This window comes from Vigna unguiculata, chromosome 2 (assembly GCF_004118075.2).
Source record: "Vigna unguiculata cultivar IT97K-499-35 chromosome 2, ASM411807v1, whole genome shotgun sequence".
Lineage (NCBI taxonomy): Eukaryota > Viridiplantae > Streptophyta > Magnoliopsida > Fabales > Fabaceae > Vigna > Vigna unguiculata.
In genome coordinates, this window is record NC_040280.1 from 5122629 (window position 1) to 5142978 (window position 20350).

General features: G+C 31.7%; 1 non-coding gene across 1 annotated transcript; it reads left to right on the forward strand.

Moving 5' to 3' along the window:
- Positions 1–5908: 5908 nt before the first annotated feature.
- Positions 5909–5981, forward strand: TRNAR-UCU. Its single transcript has one exon. It is a non-coding gene; the product is annotated as a tRNA-Arg (tRNA).
- The last annotated feature ends 14369 nt before the right edge of the window (positions 5982–20350 follow it).

Here is a 20350-nt window from a genome sequence, read left to right on the forward strand (position 1 = left end):
TTTGAAGTCGGGGCTTAGCTTATAGACGTTAATTGACGTCGGGTTTTGCTTGCCAGATGTTAAATAATGTCGAAGATGACATCACATACGTCAATTGACATCAGGGTTCTGGATTGCCGACGTCATTTCGACAATTGACGTCGGGGTTCAAGAGGTTGACGTCATTTTTGACGTTTTATTTATGAAAATGTCACCGATCATTTTTGACGTTGACGATTTACTGGGCTGAAGTTAAAATGGTGACATTAAAGGCCCATTTTGCACTAGTGTTAGTTTCTATACTTTTAAGGTTTTTGGAAAGAGTCAATTGTATTTTTGAAAAATTTCTCAAAATTTGAAGAATATTTTTACAATGAATAATTAACAAAGCACACAATAACAATTTTTACGAAGTCATTCATTCATTACTTGTGGTTGAAATCCTTAAAATCACTTGTGGTTGAAATCCTTAAAATCAACCATGAATTATATTTTAATAACAATGTGAAGATATGAATAACCAATCTCAATGATGGGGTTTGACAATAAAGAAAAATGACACTTACAAATGGAAGCACCACTTAGTAAGGTTAAGGGTGCAAAATAAAACACAAAATGGAAATGATGGTTAGAGCATTGACGGGAAGTTTTTGGAGTCATGGTTCATGTATTTCATGAATGAACCTTTCTTTGTGAAGAATTTGAAAATTGGTAATGATCATGAAGCTCTAGAAGTGTTTTAGGTTGTGTTGTGTTTATTAATAATTGTTGTAATTTTCTTTTTCATGAATTGATCTTAAAGTTGTAGTTAAAAAGTTTTTCCAAATGAACTAGGGTTCTTTTTGGTAATAAACTATTTTTTTAATTGATTAAAAGATGTTTTTAATCTATTAAAATGCTCTTATTTGGTCGGAATGATTGTTGGAAATATTTTATTTCATTAGAAAGTCATTTTAATTTATTAGAATCACTTAAAACAAAAAAAAACACTTATATTCTCTATGTTTCAATATGTTATAAAGTGAGTTTTTAATAGATTAAAATCACTCAAAAGTTCATTGAAGGCTTTGCACTTCTCATTTTTAATCTATTAACACAACGAGTTATTTGATAATTTCATTGGTATGTTAAATTAACATATCAAATTAAAACTAACAAATTAGAATCTATATAACTCTTTTAGTTCTAAACCATTTCACACGAGATCAAAACCAAAATATATAAAAAAATTTCTACTTTTGAGAGAAAGTCTAAACTTAGCTAAAAACTGTTCTTAAAGTTTTATTTTTGCAAATTTTGTTATAAATATTGTGTTTGTAAGGGAACATAGAGTTCCACCCGATTTATTCTTTCCTATTGCGTTGATCTTGTTTTAGGTGATTTTATTTTTATTTTCTCAATTCGTTTTGTATCTTTCAAATGCTACTGGATATGATTTCATATATAGTATAATAACCAAGAGTTACTAGGTGTGTAAATGAATCTTCTAGGGTTCAAGATTTGATTTCTTGAGTTGTTTACTTTCATTGTAATGGTTCTATGTTTGTAAAATCGTTTATATTTTAGTGTGAGATTAAATGGTATGGTTGAACAAGTAGATTTAGCTCTTGGACAAGAGTGAATCGATATAAAATATTGTGTACATCTCTCTCCCTCCCTCCCTCTCTCTCTTTCACGCTCTCTTTCTCCCTTTCTTTCTCTTTATCATTTGGTTTTTGTCATTATTGGTTTGTTCCTGTGCATAGAATATAAAGACGCCAAATCTTGCAATTAACAAACTTAATAAAGATCTCATTTTAAGTTTTTGCAAATATTTGAGATAGTTCAATATATCCCATCTTGAATTCAATTCCTTAAAATTAACAAAAGCAACATGAGCTCAAGGGTAGTTATATATGAGGAAACACAAAATCATAAGTGATATTGGTTAAGAAAAGTGTGAGATTCAGGAAATTCATAAAAATTAATAATTAATAGAGTATAAGAAATGAGGGGTTGAGACTACGATAAGAGAGTTCTTTGATAAATTTTAGATAAGAAATAATGTTAACCTAAGTGGTTTAGAGCACTTGATTATGTTGAGGGACTTGGGTTCAAATCCTGAGTATGTCATTAGTAGATTTATTTAATTCTATTTTATTTTGCAATTATATCGTGAATGTGAAAGCATGAATTAGGTTCATACGAATGTGTGAATTAATAGGAATCATGTGATAGTTTGTTGGTGTGCATGTGTTTGATGGGTAGGAAGGATATGGGTTCGAATCTTGGTTAGAGTGAATATTATCCTTATGTTTTTTACTATTTTGCCAAGTGGTTAAATGATCTAGAAACTGTAGAAATTCTCTGGAAATCAAAAAGGTAGTAGTTTAGGTGTAGTAATGGCTATTAAACTTTAAATTTAAATTAATTTCGTTTTCATAATTTTTTATTTATTTTGGACTGAATTGGTGAGAGGGGGAGGAGTGAGTGAGAAAACAAAGAGTCATATTGTGTGGCTAGGGAGTTCTGAGAAATTGCAATCCAGAGAGGGAATTAGAGTGGAGGCAAGGAGGGGGAGCTTTGGGAAACAAGAAAGAATTCATTTGGAATTGTTGAAGCTAAAACACCAGGTAAGGGGAGCTAACCTTATATTATGATTTTGTTTGATTTTTGTTCGTTGGCATTGAAAAATAATTGGATGGAGAAGAATTGTGAAAAATCAATGTTCGTGGTGTCTTGAAATTGAGGTTCAAGATCATGATGGATTTGATGTGCTGTTTGGGTAATTACTTAGTTGGGTGGGGAATTTTGTTGAGACGGGTTCAATTTGTGCTATTGAGTTTTGGGTTTCCTTTCCAATTACATATTGCTCATAATAAAAGAAAATTGGTGGGACTGTTAAGCATAAATAACATATATTTTGTTTATGCTGCATTTTTTTAGCCAGTTGGAATTTTGATTGAAATTATAAAGATAATCATGGTTAGGTATGATCATGATAAAATAATTATCGAAGATCTTTGAGTTTAATTTTGCATCAGTAGGTACAATTTCTTTTTTTAATTATTGTATTATAATATGGAATTAGAAAGAGATTGCAGTAGTAATGGATGGAAATCATAAGAATATGTATAAATATAGAAAAACTTGATAGTTTTGAAAATTGGTTTGGTCTTTCCTCACTTTATGCATAATTCGCATTGGGGGATATGGAAATATTTGATTTCATGTATATGTTGCCTGGTGAATTAGTATTGATTTGTGATGTTGGTATCAATGAACGTATAATATATAATATGAATATTCTATAAGATATTATTATTATTTTTAACTCACAAGTCTAAGGTAGTATTGTGCCATATTGGTTCCTTATTATTATATAAAGTTCATGGATGTTAAAAAGCATGGGTTGAATTCTTATAAAGTGGCAAAAGCATTACGCTGGAAATATCTTTTTAGTATTTTTTATTTATTATGAGTTAAAGTTTGGCTAAAAAGGGTTTTCATAGATTTAGTCTTTGTTTTTACTATGATTCATGCATTGGTAGTTGAATTTTATATAATAAAATAAATGTGCTTATAGGTGGTTGACGTATACAGGGGTGATGATGTAAATTGGGGCTTGATAAATTATATGGATATCCAATTAGTTATATTATGTTAGTATTTTAGAAAAAAAAAAGGAAAAAATGGATTGTTGTGAATAAAGTTTTACTGACGTGGATGAAATCCTTTTATGGGTTAGTTGTAGCTTTGATTTTTTATATACTTTTAACATTAAGTAAATAAGGATCGGGTGGGAAATAAACTGTTGGGGTTGTGAATTGTTAAACTGTTTTTGTAGTATTAGTATTACAATAGTATATTAGAAAAATGGAGGCAGGATTTTGTTTCAATGGTTCACTTCAGTATACCAAAGTGGGGTCTTGGAATTCTATCATGGAAGTTGCAGTGCGTATGTGTTCTTTGAGTGGCCATGTATATAAATTCTTCCTTTTATTTTAGCCGCGGGTCCCGGTGGTGGTTAATATGCATTAAGTGTTAGTGTGGTATCTTGATATGTGTGTTGTTTATAACCTTTGAAACGCCTAATAAACAATAGCATATATTGTTTTATGTGATGAGTTACGGGAATTCAAGTTTGAATTCATGGTCCGCTTTAATTAACATTTATATTATAGATATTAATATAATGGTAAGAAAACCATGATTGGTTGTTTTGTTTTAACTCATATGTGCTGTGTATATTATTAACCACAAATTTCAAATAATGTAATGGGTTTAAATTTATGAATGTATAAGTGTTTGTTCATGTTATGAATATGATCTATGAGGTGCGATAGGAATTTAATGGAAGTGCTTGTATTTTCTGTTGGGTGTTTTATGGTTGCACACGATGATTGGGGTATGCCAAAATCTAGTACAACCAGTCAATTTATGTTACTAGAGTAGTGTCTAGTGGTGTGGGTTGGACCGCCAGACGGTCTACAGGCACCGCCAGGCAATAGTGCATGGGCATGGATCCATTGCAGATGGATTTGCATGGATGGGTTTGATAGCTTGGTCAGGGATATGCTGGATTAGTTACGAGCGGGGAGGTTCGTAACGGAGATTTGAGATGCGTGATTGATGCGGGCGGGGAGGTCCGTATCTGTTGTACTCTTGTGTGGGGATACGAGCGGGGAGGTTCGTATGTTCCGTGCTCACACTTGAGGCTACTATGAGCGGGGAGGTTCATAGTAGGTGTTCACGCATGTTGGACTACGAGCGGGCAGGTTCGTAGAGTTGGACTACGGGCGGGGAGGTCCGTAGAGTTGGACCACGAGCGGGTAGGTTCGTGGGAGCATGATAATCCCTAAGGACCAAGGTTGTGCATGGATCTTTCTTATATAGGTTATGAGATTGGGGTATAATGTTATAAAAAGGTCGATAAACTAAAATTGACTAAGTTAGATTGGGTGAGGGTCACTTCTTATTATCTTATTATTTGTATAATTTTTCTTTCTCAGCTCACCCTTGCTTGTTTATGTGTTTGTGTTTGGCGATGATCACGTGACTTGTTACGTGGGAGCAGACGTGAATTCAGGTGATCATGTTGATGCTTAGCAATAGAGCGGGGCTACCGATGGGGGATTTTCTTTATACTATGCTTTCCTACTTTTTGTAATAGACATTATGATGTTTTATCCATTATGAACTTGTAATAAAGATGAGATAGTACAAATGGATTATAGCGAGACAAGTTTGAAATTTCCCGCGCTTGGGAATTTATTGAAATGACTGATTTTCTTAAAGTATATTTTGTGAAAAATCAGTTTTATCTAGTAATATCCATCTGGGGTGTTACAAAAAGCCCGATATAAATACTTAGTTTTTACGTTGGGTGACGTACCACTTGACGTAGAAAATGAGTACTTATGATATACATAAATCAACCAATATAAAATGTCGTGTCAAGTCCACATCAAATTGAGTTGAATTGGTCTCATGTTGAGTCATTAATCAAACTAATAACTCTAACAAAAGATGGCCACTTGACACAGTTAATTGTATATCAATACTAATATAACCAAGTTTGATGAGATAAATATTTAAAAACTTTAATATACCTCAAAATATAGGATGAATATCATTTATTACTTGTTTACAAAATTAAAATTTATATACAATACTATTTATTTATGTACAAAATCTTCACCACTCATACCAAACACTAAATTAGAAATTACCAAAATATATTTTATCTTTTTGCACTATATAAATATAAATATATATATATATATATATATATATATATATATATATATATATATCCACACAACTTAAAAAATCTCATGTAAACTCTTTTATCACCTACTATAATCTTAGCCTAAAACATTCAAATAATACAAGATACATAATCTACTATTTGTGTATATATAAACTAAGTACACAAAACAATATAAAAGCGCCCATGGCCTAATGGATAAGGCGCTTGACTTCTAATCAAGCGACTGTGGGTTCGAGTCCCACTGGGCGTGCTTTTGTTTTGTTTTTTCTTATTCTTTCATAGAAGCGTTCCAGTTTCAAGTTTAATTTCACACTCAACAAAGCGTTCCAGTTTCAAGTTTAATGACTAACTTTAAATTCCACACATTGTGTCCAATTCCTTCGTTATCAGATCTCAAAATTTATCTGACTTATAGACGATTTTAACCTCTTAGTAAGCTTTTACTTAAATATAATCCTGGTAAAAAAATTGTTTTCATCTCTCTATAATCATCAACTTTTATTTTAATAATGTTTTTAAAGTTTCATCCATAAGAAAATTTGCATTTTACTTTACCCTTAAAATTCTATATATCTATATCACGTTATTTTACTTTCCAAAATACTTTTCTATAACTAACAATATTTACCCTTAAAATTCTATATATCTATATCACGTTATTTTATATATATATATATATATATATATATATATATATATATATATATATATATATATATATATATAAATATCAGAGAGGATAAGAGTAAATAAAATTACTAGATCCAATTATTTGTCAAAGTTTATAGTATTTTTTTTTTGTCAAATTTATTTTTCAAGAGTCGATTAATGTCATTTATTTATTTGTGTTTGTGTATGTGTGTATTTGTATATGTATATATATATGTATGTTTTTGTGTATCTGTGTGTGTTTATGTGTTGTTTTTAAAGTTTCGTCCATAAGAAAATTTTCATTTTACTTTACCCTTAAAATTCTATATATTTATATCATGTTATTTTACTTTTCAAAATACTTTTCTATAACTAACAATAGAATTTAAAATATATATATATATATATATATATATATATATATATATATATATATTATAGAGAGGATAAGAGTAAATAAAATTACTAGATCCAATCATTTGTCAAAGTTTATAGTATTTTTTTTTGTCAAATTTATTTATCAAGAGTCGATTAATGCCATTTATTTATCTGTGTTTGTGTATGTGTGTTTGTATCTATCTATATGTATGTTTGTGTGTCTGTGTGTTTGTATGTGTCTCTGTGTGTTTATGTGTTGTTTGTGTGCATGTATATGTGTGTCTTTGTGTGTGTGAGTGTGTGTTTGTGTGTATTATTCTCTTTCTGATCTCTTCTAATTATTTCACTTGTTCCTTATTTACAAAATTCACTCATATCTCTAAAGTATTTTTTCTCTTATCACACAACCTTGATTACACATTTCTTTTCTTTTTGTGTGGTTATGTTCAAATAGTTTATTATTAATTTAAGTGAGTAAAATAGGTTTTAGGTCCCACATTAGATTATTTTTACTCATTCTTAATATTTTTATTTATTGTTTATTTTTTTTCTCACATAAAAAAGTCCAACTTTCTGTTTTAAGTGTTCAATAGCTTAATTTTTTCATTTACCAGTTAATATAAAAACTTATCTTCTCCGTTCTCTTTGATAATTAATTTTGTTTTATTTGAAAAAGTTTTGTTTTACTAAAATAATTTTTATTATCTTTCAACACTTCGACAACTTTGATATCTAGAAGATTTTCTCAGATCTCCAATATATTTTCCATCTTATCACACCCTTAAATATAAATTTTTATTCTTTGTGCAATTTTATTTAATGGTCTATCAAATTGTTTGATCACTTTTACTTTTTTGTAATATTTTTATTTGTTGTTTATTTTTATCATGCAAAAGTACTATTTTGATGATTTTTTATATTATTATTTGTTCTCATAAGTGTAATTTTACCACCACAATTGCATAAAGATCTTCCATTTACTATAATATAATAATTTAATGTTATTGTCATATATCTTGTTTACACCATCTAACATAAATTAGATTTATGTCTAAATTTGAATAACTATTAGTTTAATATTTTTTTTCTTTGTGCAATTTCATAATCTTTAAAGTTGTATAAGAAAAAAGATTTCAATATAATTTATATAAAGGAAGTAAAGAAACATATGAAATATTTTTAAACTTAAATATTTGTTTTCTTTTTATAAGTTTTTAAGACTACTTTTTAACGATATCGACTTCTCATTAATCTTTACAAAATCAATAGATGTTTGGGTTGTTGTTCTTGTATGGAAAACTTGCTTATTTAAAATAATTCCCATGCTAGTCGTTAATCCGGCTCTACACGTCACTAGCATCACCTGAAACATCATATGCTCACATGTGACAAGTCACACGATCATCGCCAAACACAAACAAAAATGGTGAGCTAATATAAATTAACTTACATAAAAGATGTTAAATAACCATCACCTAAAATACTTCAACTTTTTATGAATTATAAAACCCTTGGTTACTGCCCGCCTGTCTCATAACATATATAAGACGAGCACCCACTCAACCATGGTCTTAGGGATTCCAATGCTACCACAAATCTGTCCACTCGTGGTCCAACTCTACGAACATCCCTGCTCGTAGTGCAACACCCGTGAACACCTGCTACGAACCTCCCACTCATAACAGCCGCAAGTGTGAGCACGAAACATACGAATCTCCCCGCTCGTACCCCCACACAGGAGTACATCCAATACGAACCTCCTTGTCCGTATTAATCACGCATTTCCAACTCCATTATGAACCTCCCTACTCGTAACTTATCCAATCATATCAAAGATCATACCATCACAACCAACCATACGAAACACATCACAAAAGTCCCATGCCCCTACACTGTCACCTGGCGCAGCCGAAGTGCTGCTAACAAAAATGTGTTGCAGACCGCTTGGCAGTCACCACTTGCCGCTAGGAGCCAAGCGTTCCAGAACCCACTGGTTTATGGCTATCGCATGGCGGCTCAAACCACACCGCCAAGCGCTACACGCTCTAGGACCCCCCTGTATTGTAGCTATCGCATGGCGGTCTAGGCCCCACTGTTAGGCGCTACACCAATAAAGTGAGTTTTACTGGTTTTGGCACTGTAGAACAAATTTTAGTACACTCAAATCATCACAAGCACACTACAAAATGCCAAGGTACATACAAATCATCCAACATAAGTTGAAATCCACCCCCCATATGCCTTACTAACATATTTATATCCTCATATATTCACTAACTTAAACTATGTCATTGCTTAGAATTAACTAAGGATAAACCATGATTCTAGGACTTGTACAACAGTCACCCAATCATACCTATATTTATTCATAGTCCCAAGCAGTACTATAAATTCCACTTAATCCAATACAACATACTAAACTACACTTTAGCATCACCACATGTTCATGCACTTATACATATGATCCCATTAATTGCAAATTGAATCTAGGAAGGAAGAACTACACTTATTAATTGCAATGTGCTATACTCATACCACCCTTATACTAATGCCAACCATCCTGCCCTAATTTCCTTCAATCCTTATCTCGTCCCACCTTTAGTTTCATAAAATCCCCTAATCATGGTTATTACATAAAGTACACATAATACCACTGGTCCAATCTTTTTCCTATTATCAACTAGCTAATTCCACTTAACTCCCCAATAGATTCACCCAACGCACGCACAACACAGCCAACACAGAACTGTTGGCTCTTGATTGTCGCTCGTGCCATCAGGCGGTGCATCAGATTTTGGGCAGTTCCCAGAATTTCCTGCACCTGCAAGAAACCCCACAATTTCTTCCATATTGTGATCCAATCATCCAACTGTACAACTTCACTCCTAATTAAGTTTCCAACATGCACACACCTTCAATTTCATTATCCAATTACCAAATTACCGTCATTGGGGTCCAAATTCGTATTTAACATTCATTCCCCACCCCTTTTGTGAACCCACACACTCCTATAATCATCCAATCACCAATATCACTACTCGTAGTAAAAACTCTTAATCATTTCCATACATGATGAATCACAAACATTTGTAGGAATTTACACTGCATTGAAAACATCACATAACTAAAAAAAACTATAGAACCCAAACCATTGAAGTTCGTGTTTCTTAGCGGGTCTTCCTCGTTGCAAGGCGGATCAATGCAAAACCCATAATTATAGGTTGAATCACATGAGTCGCCTAGCGGGCCTTCATCGTCGTCAGGCGATTTTTGGGCAAAACCCAAAAACCTCGAAAAATAGTGAAAAAGAGAGAAGGGTTCATACATTCAGCTTCAATATAGCACGATACACATTATTTAATTTAAAATGACGCAAGGACAACTCCCCTTACCTGGATTTCCGACTCCAAACGTGCTCCTAAAACGATCATCCATGATTTGCAAGTGGCTTCTCTTTCCCTTTAATGACAACATTCTCTCACCCCCAATACTCTTCTTAGGTGAGGTTCTACGCCCTAAAAAAATTCTCGCACTCAGCGATATCACCATTGTCTCTTCCTCACCCTAATTCCACTCTTATTCTTAGTTTCCAGCCCTAAAATTAATTTACAAAAAATAAAAAATGAAAACATAGTTAATGGCCATTACTTGGGAATTTTTGTCGCATTAATTTAACTACCTCTACCTCTCTAGCTTCCCTATAATAAGCTAGGGTTTCTAGGTTCTCCACAACTTTAGAAAAAATAATACCACAACATCATTGCCGCGAAGCGGTTTCTAGGTAGAAACTTAGAAACCTCGAAAAATAAAGAAAAAGAGAAAAGTTTTCATGCATTCAGTTTCAATATACCACTATAGACATTATTTAACTTAAAATTACGCAAGGACAGATGCCCTTACGTAGATTTCCTCCTCCAAACGTGCTCCTAAAGTGATCCTCCTTGATTTGCAAGTTGCTTCTCTTTGCCTCTAATGACAACACTCTCTCTCACCCCTTATACCCTTCTCAGGTGAGCTTCTGCGCCCTAAAACTTCCCCCACTCAGTGACATCACCATTGTCTCTTCCTCTCCCTAATTCCACTATTGTTCTTAGTTTCCAGCCCTAAAATTAATTTACCAAAATAAAAAACAAAAAACACTATTAATGGCTATTACTTGGGAGTTTATGTCCCATTAATTTCACCATCTCTACCTCTCTGGCTTCCTTGTAATCAACTAGGGTTTCTAGGTTCTCCTCAACTTTAGCAAAAATAATACCATAGCTTCATCGCTGCCAAGCAGTTTTTAGGCAGAACCAAAAACCTTGAAAAACAGCGAAAAAGAGAGAATGGTTCATGAATTAAGTTTTAATATACCACGATACACATTATTAATTTAAAATTACACAAGGACATATCCCCTTACCTAGATTTCCTACTCCAAACATGCTCCTAAAGTGATCCTCCTTGATTCACAAGCTGTGTCTCTTTGCTTCTAATGACAACACTCTCTTTCACCCCTAATACTCTTCTCAAGTGAGGTTTTGTGCCCTAAAAAATTCCCCTATTCAGCGATATCACCATATTCTCTTCCTCTCCCTAATTCCACTGTTGTTTTTAGTTTCCAACCCTAAAATTAAATTACAAAAATAAAAATGAAAATACAGTTAATGACCATTACTTGAAAGTTTTTGTCCCATTAATTTCACCACATCTCCCTCTTTGGCTTCCTTGTAATCAGCTAGGGTTTCTAACTTCTCCATAGCTTTAGTAAAAATAATACCACATTTTCATCACCGCTAGACGACTTTTGGGCAAAAACTCAGAAACCTCGAAAAATAGCAAAAAAGAGAGAAGGGTTCATGCATTTAGTGTCAATATACCACAATACACATTATTTAATTTAAAATTACTCAAGGACAAATCCCCTTACCTAGATTTCCTACTCCAAATGTGATCCTAAAGTGATCTTCCTTGATTCGCAAGTTGCTTCTCTTTGCCTCTATTGACATCACTCTCTCTTACCCCTAATACTCTTCTCAGGTGAGGTTTTGCACCCTAAAACAGTTCCCCCACTCAATTATGTCATTATTGTCTCTTCCTATCCCTAATTCAACTCTTATTCTTAGTTTCCAGCCCTAAAATTAATTTACCAAAAATAAAAAACGAAAATACATTTAATGGACATTACTTGGGAGTTGTGTCCCATTAATTTCACTGTCTCTACCTCTCTGGCTTCCATGTAATCAACTAGGGTTTCTATGTTCTCTGCAACCGTAGCAAAAATAATACCACGTGAAAATAGGAATTAATACCACGTGAAAATAGGAATTCTTTAGCGCTAGCCAAGGTTTAAACTTACATCCATACCACCACCAAGCATATGCACAACCAACCAACCAATCCATGTTTCGTGATAATTCACATACATCTATGATTATATTATCACACTCCATGGTCAAGCACACATGCAAAAAAATTAAACAATTAAACTAACACACTAATGGCATACACATGACTCAAACCCAAGTCCTTCCAACACAACCCAACACACTCAACCACTTGAGCTATCACTGTTCTTTGTCATAACCTTTCGCATTACTTACTTTATAGATTCATCCCCTTACATTTATTGAATAAATATTTATTTATTTATTTATTTTTTATCGAGTCTTACACCAAGGTGAGACATGCTTACAATGCTATGGAAGATAATGGTGATTCAACAAGTAACTCATCACAAGAAGAAAGTGAAGAAGTTAACTTATATCTCATGGCTGATTATGAGTCGTCATCATCTAGTCAGGCAAGTTCTTTTTCCTCAAAAGATAAAATGATTATAGTCAATTATTGCATGCTTTTAAGGAATTTCATAATGAAGCAAACATAATCGTTGTCACAAATAATAGGGTAAAAGGTTTAAACAACCAGTTAGAAAACATAGTTAACCAACTAGAAACAAAATTAATCGATTTAAAAGAGGATTTTAAAAATTTGGATCTGATTTACAAAAAATTAACCTATTGCTATGAAAATAAGTTGATTTGAAAACCTTGTGAAAATTGCATTGCTTTGGAAAAAAAATCAAATACCTTTTAAAAACCGGAGCAAGATTCACATGAGGAAAAGAAAATTTAGAAGCAGTTCTTGGCTTTCAAAATTGTATTTTTGGAAAGGCTGGAATTGGGTACAATTCCTTTAGTGAAAAGAAAGTAAAAAAAATTGCTAATTTCTTTTCCACTAGGAAATCAAGTGATATATCTTTCATATCCTTCATTTATTGTTTGAGAAAATGTCATGTTTCTAAAAACTACAGTGCAATAAAATACGACATTCTTAAGGGATGTTTGGAATGGATCCCAAAAGGACCAAAAAAGGATTAACCATGTTGGACCCAACCTATTAAGGGTATCAAGCCAATCTTGGTTGAAGATCGATCGACTTAGATGAGTCGGCCCCTGCTAAAGCTTGGCCAAGATAGTCCCAACAGAAAATCGGGTAACACAGCCCCTCCCAAATTACGACCAAGTCGACGTCGACCAAAGGGTTAAGCCCAAGTCGAATGGTTGGGCTGAGTTGGCCTAAGCCGAAGGGTCGAGTTGAGTCAACCCAACCCATATCTAATGGACATAATAATCAAGTATATTAGATCGATCTTATTGAGTTTAATCTCACTAACAAAGTGGATTAAATCTAGTTTTGGGAATTTCTTTTTTCACCCCGCAGATTTTCTTCTTGCACTTACATATTTTTTTAAAACTTCAACTATACATCTGTTGTGATTATAATTTCAGATTGTGTAATCTATGGATATTTCAGATTTTACAATTTGGAATTGAAAAATATTATATACACGTTCTAAATTATACAACTCAAAATGTATATTTGTATTTTGGATTTTACATTTCGTAATGTAAATTTAGATTTCAGATTATACAATCCGTAATTTAAATTTAGAATATAATCTTGAATGTAAAATATATTACGAATTATATAATCCGTATTACAAATTTACATTTCAAATTATAGAATCTGTAATACAAATTTGAAAGACAATCTGAAATACAAATTATATTTCGGATTGTAGAATTCATAATGCAAATCTATGTTATGAATTATAGAATCCATAAGGCTTGATGTTTCCCCATGTTCTCTTTCATTCGTATGTTTGTTCTCCTCTTCTTGCCAATGGGTCCACAATGTTTCTCTAGCTGGTACTAGATTTTATTCTCAATTTGTTAGATTTGATAGCCAAGGGTTTTCTTGTCTGAATATGTTTTTGGCTTAGATCTTGAACTTCAAAATATAGGTTCTATATTTCATTTATCATGGCTCTATTAATGGTCAAATTGGATGTGGTTCATTTGTTTGTAGTGAATACACTTTAACAAATGGTAAATGCAGTAAGATGTAGCTACCCGAACTTGCAAATGAAGACGCTTTGATGGAAGGAAAATGAAGACCCCTCTCTGTCTCCCCACATATGATTCCATATTGGAGTGAAGAGGTGTTGACGTCGCTTGTGGAAAAGTGGCACAACCTCTGGAAGAGGGTCACCACTATTAGAATAAGAAAGCCACTACTAAGTACAACGACTGAACAAGGGAGGGAAGTAGAAGAAGATAAAATGGCCATTCTATCAAGTTTATGAGGTTGTGAGGAAGAATACATGAGGGTAAAGGAAGAAATTCTCCTAGTTTTGATCCAATTTAAATTGGATTGAAAAATAATCCAAATTTAGTTGATCTAGTTAAAATGGATATAAATTTTAATCTAGATCCATTTTAACTAGATCAACTAAATTTGGATTGTGGATCCAATCCATTTTATTAGATTTAGATTGAATATAGACTGGATATTAAAAAATCCAGTCCATACCCACTCTTATTTTTTAACACATTAATGGTGTGTCTGAATGAAGCAATTTAAGAGAATAATTCATTTATTTGGAGAATTTGAATTCCTTTGAAGTAAAATGATTTGTTTGGATGAGGAAATTAAACGGGAATTGAAATTGAGGAATTTTAAGAAGATATTTCAAATCACTAAAATAGTAAAATTTGAAATTCACTCAAAAAGGAAGGAAATTGAAATTCAACAATTTGTGGAATTCCTCATTGTTCAATATTAAAGTGTCAATTGGGCCTAAACGACCCAAATGACCGAAATTGGAAAAAATTGGTCTAGTTTACACTGGCCGAAATTTGCCTGAATGTGATTGAGTTAGTTCTGACCTAAATTTGGCCAAATTGGACTGAGTTTACATCAACAAAAATTGACCGAATTTGGTCAAGTCAACTTGATCAAAATTTGGCCGAATTTAAATATTTTAAGGTTACAATTATATTTGTTAAATTTAATTTTAAAAATTATATATTAAATAAATATTATTAAAATGAAATTTTATCTCATTATTAGAGAAATTCAATTATTTTATCAAACAAGATATTGAAATGTAAGGTATTTCAATTATTTTATCCAAACAGATTATTTAGAAAATGAATGGAATTCAATTGCAAGAATTTCAAATGCAAAATATTTCAATTTCTTAGAATTGTTGAAATATTTCCTCCAAACAAGGTAAAGATTTTATATAGCCTTTGAAATCAAAAGCTAAAGCGACCCTAATTTGGACTTTAATTAAGTTCTCAAGTCTAACTATAAAAGATAAGCTAAAATAAGTCAAACTCATAAACTTTTATTTATAAATTTTCGATAAATCCGCATCAACTTTTAAAAATAATAAAAAATAACATTAGTGTCCAAAATTAGTAAATCATATATCCAAATTAAAATCTTGAAAATAAAAATTCAATACGACTTAGACAGACCAAAACTGATATCTACAAAATAAATTTATGGTTAAAACAATGAGTGAAGGTGAGATGAGCTAACAAGCAAAATTAAAGAAATATGTTAAAGAATCCAATTCATTACTAAAAATGGAAATGAACTAAAAGCATAAAATAAAGCATTTTGAAAGCGCAATTACTATACCATAAAGCTATGAAAATGTGTACAAAATAATGTTGTCAACACATTAGCCGGAAATCATAATTCTTTAAGACTTTCATGAACCTTCCTTGCCTTATATATAATTATTTGTAATCAAAGAGATATTTGAAACTATTTTGGTCATTGAAAACATCAAATTTAATCCCATATAAACAACGCTTCTGGATTTTCAAAGCCAAAATTGTTGTAACTTCGAAATAAAGATTTTTGGTAGTTTTTCTAATGAACTTTTAAAAAGATAAAGGACACAAAATGCTAAAAGATATTTTTAGACTAGTTTGAATCTATTTGATTCTACACATATAATTACAATCATCTTAACCCGATAGATAATGTTTTCACTATCCAGAAAATTTATATTATTACAACAACATTTCACATGCGAAATATTTAATCCCAAGATATGAACTAAATCTCTTAACACCTCTAAAAATAATATAAACTAATTCATAAACCTATACTACACAAACATACTACAAGCTATGTAAAAAGATTCATAAGAGTTCTTGTGAGAACCTAGAAAATCACACAAAAAGAGTGACTGAGTTTAAAATAATGAGATCCTAGTATTATTTCAATAATAAACCGCTTATATATAAATAGAAATTTCATAAAAGGATTTCATTATTTAGAAAACACTATCTCTCTAAAACTTCATTCTCTAAACTCTCTCTGACTTCTCTCTAAGATATCTCACCATTCTCTCATCCTTTTTAAGACTTGAGACCGCTATAGTGATCATTGCGGCGAGATCTTCAAGTCTATATGATCAGAACCTTGAATTGAGTAAGTCATAATTCTGCTCTTTTCTCGGTCTTCTCTTGATAACCCTGCATGTGATGTAATTTGTATCACATTTGAGATTTGCGTATCTTGTAAAAATCCTTGTTGATCAATGGCTCTAATGATGTCCTTTAATCGTGTTTCTGATAATTCTAGGTTGAATTGTGAGCATCGGCAATAGAAGGGGATTTTAGGTTTTTGTCGTGATCGTACGAGTCAATCAGGTAAGGGAAGTTGATAATTGGCCTTATTTAGAGAATTCAATGAATATAATTGTGTGTAATATTTACTGCTTGATTTGTTGTGAATTGTGAACTGGTTGATACTTGGTATGAGTGAAATTTTGAATGCATTGTATGAAATGAGGCTGAATTGAGAAATTGAACACTTGAGTCATAACTTTAATTGGTATCATTTCCATCTGCCTAATTACTATTTTGAAACTAGATAAACCTGCAATGGATGTGCCAATTAGAGTCATGAAACCAAGTAAAAGATCTCTCAAAAACACCAAATCTGTGTTGTTTTACTGATATGACGCAAAGCCTCAGAATTCAACGTTGAACGTTGAAAATGTGAGAGGATCAGCGCTGAGCGTCGCCTCAACGGTGCCTAGCGATAAAAATTGCGAGAAGAATGGCGTTGAGCGCTGGCCGAGTGGTGCTCAAGCGTTGGGACCTCTGCAGGTCTGGAACAAAAATTAAATCCTGACGCTAAGCGTTGGATCTAAGGCTGAGCGGTGAAATTTGCAAGGCGACTAGCGCTTAGCGTTGAAATTTGACGTTGAGCGCTAAGTTGCCTTGTTTCATGTGATTGTGGTTTGACCTGCTTTAAAGCACTAAATGAATTGAGATGAATTCTTATGATTGTATTGATATACTCTGAGTGAGATTTGATGAATGTGAGCCTGTTTTATGTGAATTATGAAAGGATTTCGTGGAGAAATTCTAAGTGTGGATGAGGTAGTGTATGCAAAGACATAAGGACTTAGTTTTGGTTGGTATCCTGACACTCCAACAACCATTAAGGCTTATGAAGAGGATAATGAGTTGTGTCGTGAGGAGTTGCAGGAGGTCTTAGCCATTGGACTCGATCAAATCTTTGGCGCGAAGGTGACTTACCTGGTGTGATGATTGGGTGATAACCCCTTGAGGCCAAACTCTGCAAAGTTTGGGAATCATACACCGGTGCAAGCCACCAAGAGGTCCGATGTTAATTGCATATATCTGGATAATCGAGTCTAGAGTCGTTTGATGTGTGTGTTGGAATGTTCCTATATGAATTTGTGATAATAAATTGTTATTGTGTTTTTACTCTAATTCAACCTTCCTTAATCATTATCAGCTTACCCTGTGTGTTTTGTATTTGTCAGCTCTTTTGTTTTATTCCCTGCGATGACCACTTAACGTGTGAGCAGAGGAGGCTGCAGGTGGAGAAATCTCACGAGGTGTTGGTAATAGGACTGAGCAATAGTGTTTGGTATTCCTATAGATAGGTGTTCAGTAATTCATGGTTAGAACCTACCTTTTCCTCCTACTAGCAGTCTTGTACATATAGAATTGTCATTACTCAGTTTTGGATGACTGTATAAGACTTTACTTTAACTTCTATGCTATCTGTTTTGGATTATCACTATATAATGTTTTATTTAATAGTTTAAAAGCTATTAAATGAGATGTTATAGTTTTAGAAAGAAATTAATTTGAAGTGAAAAATATTGAAAAACTATAAGATCATAGAGTCACATAAATGTCTTTGATATGAAATATTTCAGAAAAGATGTAAAACAAATGCTTCTTTAGTTTTTTGAAGATTTTGTTGATGTAATAATAAAATATTTAGTAGCAAATGTATTTGTAAACTCAAGAAACTACAAACAATTTATACAAAGTTTATAATGTATTTAATCAATTGAATTTAATAATTATATATTATATAATTTTATATTGAATTTGGAAACATAACTAGAACAACTTAATTGATTATTTCGTAATATAGTCAATTAATGTGAACTATGTTTATGACATAATCAATTATGTCTTCATTTCATTGATTATTTATCCCTTGTTTGATTTTGAAAACTTGGCAAGAAGAACTTAAAAAATTATTTTAAGAATAATTGATTAATCTTGTGTTTGTTTTTCAAAACAATTTCAAAGAATCGATTGCTACTAAACATAAATGATTATACATTTGGGTTATGTTTGTTGTTCCTACATTTCGGTACGAAATTGAAATTTGTCTCTCTTCCCAAACTTTAATACATTTTGATATGTAAACTATAAAAATGAATAGATATAATCATTTTATAACCCAACAATGCTTTTTTTTTATAGGTTAAGAAGCGTTTCAGACTGACGTTTAAGCTAGAACACTACAAGAAAATTCTCAATTAGAAACCAATTTTAGTGACCAATAATTATTAGTAACTATAGTGACCAATTTAGATACAAATTTGCAAAACTAAAAATTATTGGTTACTAAAATAGTTATCATTATAAATAAAAAATTATAATTGATAACTAATTTATATATATATATATATATAGGTTTTTTATGAATTAAAACTAATTTATACATAATTTAATTTTCTACAAAAAAAAACAATTATAATTTTTTATTTATAATAGTGACTATTTTAGTAATCAATAATTTTTTGTTCTGTAAATTGATATTAAATTGGTCACTATAGTAATTAACAAATTTTTGTCACTAAAGTTGGTTGTTAATGGAAAATTTTCTTATAGTCACTTTTTATTATCACTTGCCAACTACTTCTTTGTATCAACTTCAATCCATATATTGTACGAAGCACTAACAGATCTAAGACCCTAAGTCAGTATGAGCAATTATAAATTATATAGGTCACAATCAAACAATATTTTAAAGTAACATAAAGAATTAAAGGGAACAAAATTAAGAAAGAAAAGAAAAGAGGAAACAAATATATAAGATTATTAAATCAAAATATATATATTCTTTAAATATATAATAATAATTTTAACAAAATGAGGAACACTTGCTCAAACTAGGTTACATGTAGGGATGTCAACGGGACGGGTAGGGTACGGGTAGTAGCTCCCCCGTACCCTACCCGTTGGATAAATATTCGCCCCGTACCCGTATCCATATCTGTCGGGTATCCGTTATGCGGGTACCCGTCTATTTTTTTTATATCCGCGGGTATCCACGGGTATCCGCGGGTATTTACAAAAATATTTTAAAAAATAAATATTTAACCATAATTAGTGTTTAGATCAACAAGTCCCCTTTCTCCGGTTGATTCTTGAAAAACAAACAAATAAAAAATCACTACCAATTTATATAGTTTATTTTTGAATAAAATATTAAAAAAATTACTAACTTCATCCATGTCCACCTCTTGCAACATTGTATAAAGTTTCATGTTGTCCAATTTTAATCTAGAAGAGCCTTAAAACATAAGATGTTCAGTAAAAATTTCTAACAATCACTTAATTAAAATATATAAGTAGAAGTGTTAATTTCATTACCTTCCATGTTGGTCCATAACCAGTCTTAGAGACACATCAATGCCTCCACAGTATATGGAAGTAATTTACTCATTTGTGGGGTAAGAATCTGACCACCATTATTGAATGAAGACTCATAATGTTGTTTACTATATATATATATATATATATATATATATATATATATATATATATATATATATATATATATATATATATATATATATATATATATATAAGGTAAAGTTTAGCGGGTACGGGTATCCACGGGTACGAATACTATGATACCCGTACCCGCCCCGTTAACATGCGGGCATCAAAA